Here is a 3733-nt window from a genome sequence, read left to right as displayed (position 1 = left end):
ATTTCATCATGTATAGAAAATGGAAATATAAACAACCAGTGAAAATTTCATGTATCTACAGTCATTTGTTTTAGAATTACGCTAAAAACCAAAATCGATTTTTTCGAAAACAGATTTTGCGTAAAAATTCCTGTTTTTCCTTAATTTTACTTTTGTTTTTCCCGTTGCCTTTAAAAACTACTGGGAAAAGTTTAGTTTTGACCCCCCAAAGTACCAACTAGATTCACTTTCCTATCAGAAAAGATACTGTTGAAGAAAATCCAAGGACTTTTACTGTCCTAAAAGGTGATGACAGACACAAAAAAAAATTTAAAAAAAGAAACACACATCATTATAAAATCAATACATTCATTGTTCCACTCAGAATCTTAAATATATCAGCTCTTTCTTTTGTACCTGTTACTAATGTTATTTCTGCATTTGAATAACTAACTAACTCCAACATTACGTAGGAAATGAAGAAGATTTACCAGTAATTGTAAATTATTATGAGGATACATTACACATGGATAGGGAGACCAATACGTGGTGGTAGGCGAAGAGCGCCTAATTTTCCAATTAAAATGTGGAATATAATTGATGCTATGATGCAAGGCTCTACAAGGAAAACAAATGTAGTAGAAGGATGACACAGAGCATTAATTCTACAATAGCGGTTAACCACGTAACAGTGTGGAAGTTTATAAGTCTGCAGTTAAGGTCTGCAGGAGGCCAAAATTGAACAACAAACAACTGAAGTACCTCAACCAAAAAAAGGCAGAAATATAAAAATTTGGACGAGCGATTAAATACAGTTGTAAAAGGATAAACAAATAAATATAAATATTTAAAATCAAAAGCTCATTACTTGGTATTATAAGACATGTATTAATTATTTTTCTAATTTTTGACGAAAAATATATTTTAATGTTTATTTAAACATTTTTATTTTACCTTGGTATACTAACTTTATTTTCTCGCGAGCTTGGTTCTAAATAATATATTGCATCCGTCTTATCTCCACCCGGCACCCGCAATTGCTGTCTGATCTCTCATTATCTGAATGCGGTGAGCAAAACTGTCTTCCTGTGACTTTTATTTTACCCTTATCAGTCATCAGTTTTCACATTGCATTTATGATCCGGTTTCTCTCGTTTCTAACTTCAACTACGGTAGTTGTGTTATGTGTTGCCTACACCCACTCCTATTAGTCCTCTTGTTGTTTTGTCTACTATCAGTGGTTCAAGACACCACAACACTGCTGTTATTACCTACGTCGTGTCTACACATTGCATAATTTATTATCTTAAAAACATATAATACATACTAGTAAAGTACAACCAAAAGTCAAGCCTGGCGCTTCTACAGTATCTACGTTATCTCATTTTAACGGTTTGCCTCTCCATTATAAAATGACTTAATGCAGGCTATCATAAATATTCAAACTTTCAAAATAGTACTATTTCGAAAAATGTTGTAGATGCTTTACTACATTAAGTTAGTGCATTGACATAGTAACATATCATGAAATATCATAACTTCAGAATGAAATCTTAATACTTCACACTGAACTCTCAACACTCTAAAGTAGATTATTTAGACAATTTTGAAACTAAACTCTCTATTTCTCAAACCTCTGAGGTCGCAGCTCAACTCCTTAAAAAACATCTAAAAGTATCGAATGCGCCTTCAACCTAATTATCTACGGTTCATCCAAATCTATTTGAATACCTGCTGCCCAAATGGTCGCCGAAGACAATGCCGAATAAACAAAATTACTGGGCTCCATTTCTTTACTCTCGCCTGCTGAATTAAATTAAATTATGTTTGGTTTGGGAGGTAACAGTTCGAGAAAACCTAGGCCTTTGAAAACATTCTGTCAAACTAAAGACAGCGCTTCCCACACCACCCTGCCATTTATTAATCCGGACGACATAACTGAGAAAAAACATAACATATGAGCATAAGAGAGAGAAAAAACATGTTTTGACACACCGTGACGGCCAAAACCTCTCTTTTCTCTTTCAACAATCCCGTCTGCCGTCTGGTGTTTTCTCTCTCTATGCGCTTCCCATTAATTAAAGGTCTATGCGTAAACATAATAGTTTGTTTCTTTTTCAGAGATTGTAGAGAATATGGATGAAAACAAAAAAACGAAAATGCCATTTAACATAGTGCCTATCACTGATAACAATAGTCAAGATGTGTTGAGTTTCATAGAAAAGTATTTTATCCTAGATGAACCTTTAAATGCAAGTGTAGCATTATTTGAAGAAAAAGATACATTAATAAAATATAAAGATATTTGCTGCAATTTGTTTAATAATGGTGAGTTGATGGATTAATTTCATACGCTAGGAAAGGTAATAGGTACATATTATTACCATTAATATCAAAAATATTACTCTAGTAGTCTGGTATAAAAAGGAGTAATTATGTATGACAAAATAAAGATAAAACAGTACGATCTACTGTAGGTTTCATTTGGGTCACTGTATTGGATGTGTTAAATTTAAATTTCATGATAATATAATTACAGTGTTGAGCCGAGATAGATATAATTTCATTTAGATAAAGATAAAGATAAATTATAATAATGTTGAATAGATAACGATGAAAAAAAAATTTTTATCTTGATAAATTATCGGATGAATTTTTTTATATTGGCTTATGGCACTTTCCGTAAGCAAGTAGCAATATAGAAGAACTTAATAGTATGTTATCGAAAATGTCGATGTTATTATAGTAAATATACTACTTACCTAATAAATTACTTAATTGTTTACCTATAAATTATAATAAATAAAAGCCGTTTACTAAATTAAATAATCTAGATAACGGTAACTTTTATCTTAGATAACTGTGTAAATTAATATACTCTATTTATCTAGATAAACTCAACACTGGACATAAAATCATATTGTATTGTATCAGAATAACGATTATGACCGAAGGCTGCCTATATTATTATAATAACATTTTTAAATTATAAGAAAATAACTAAAATCGTTATTCACCGTTTAAATATCTAATTTTGTCCAAATATAAACTTAAAATATATATTTAAAAAATACTATGTTTATATAATTTTTTGATATTTCGATTATTTTATGAAATATAACTTTTAATGTGATAAACCTTGCTTTAAAGTGTAATCCTTAACCATAAAAATCAAACATTTTATACATTTTTAACTACAACATTTTCAATTTTCCATAATTTTGATAAATGTTGTCAAAATTTGAACGCTTTAAATACTTATGAAAAAATTATTGTAAATTTAATATTTTTTAAATGTCACTGTAACAATACAGTAGGAGCCTTGTTTTTAATTTTCAAGCTTTTTTACCCAACAAATAAAGTTTTATTTACATTCATAGAAAAAAGACAAATAAAATTGGAAACTGAAAATATTCCTAAACAATTCAAAAATAATTTAAATACTTTGAAAATTTTATCAAGTATAGAAAATGCAAATATAAACAACTAGTGAAAATTGCATGTATATATGTATATACGTTCATTTGTTTTAAAGTTACACCAAAAACCGAAATCGATTTTACGTAAAAGTTCCCGTTTTTCCTTAATTTTTATGTTGTTTATCCCGGCGGTTTTGAAAACTATTGGGAATAGGCGAATGCACCACAGTGCCGCAACAACCGGGGGTGCTAGGGGTGCGAAGAACCCCTTGGCCTCTCGGTAAATCATAAAAATGGGCCCCGGGGCCAATGGCCGAACTATTTGGAACTTTTTT

At 30.4% G+C, this 3733-nt stretch overlaps 1 long non-coding RNA gene across 1 annotated transcript in view; it reads left to right on the top strand.

The window, feature by feature from the left end:
* The window catches only part of LOC107883916, a 13860-nt gene that overhangs the window by 3080 nt on the left and 7047 nt on the right, over positions 1-3733 (top strand). Inside the window, exon 2 of the long non-coding RNA XR_003839045.1 lies at positions 2101-2307. This is a non-coding gene — a long non-coding RNA (uncharacterized LOC107883916). The remainder of the gene's footprint in view (positions 1-2100; positions 2308-3733) is intronic.

The sequence above is a fragment of the Acyrthosiphon pisum genome, chromosome A1, assembly GCF_005508785.2.
Source record: "Acyrthosiphon pisum isolate AL4f chromosome A1, pea_aphid_22Mar2018_4r6ur, whole genome shotgun sequence".
NCBI lineage: Eukaryota > Metazoa > Arthropoda > Insecta > Hemiptera > Aphididae > Acyrthosiphon > Acyrthosiphon pisum.
This window is presented reverse-complemented; position numbering and strand designations above follow the sequence as displayed.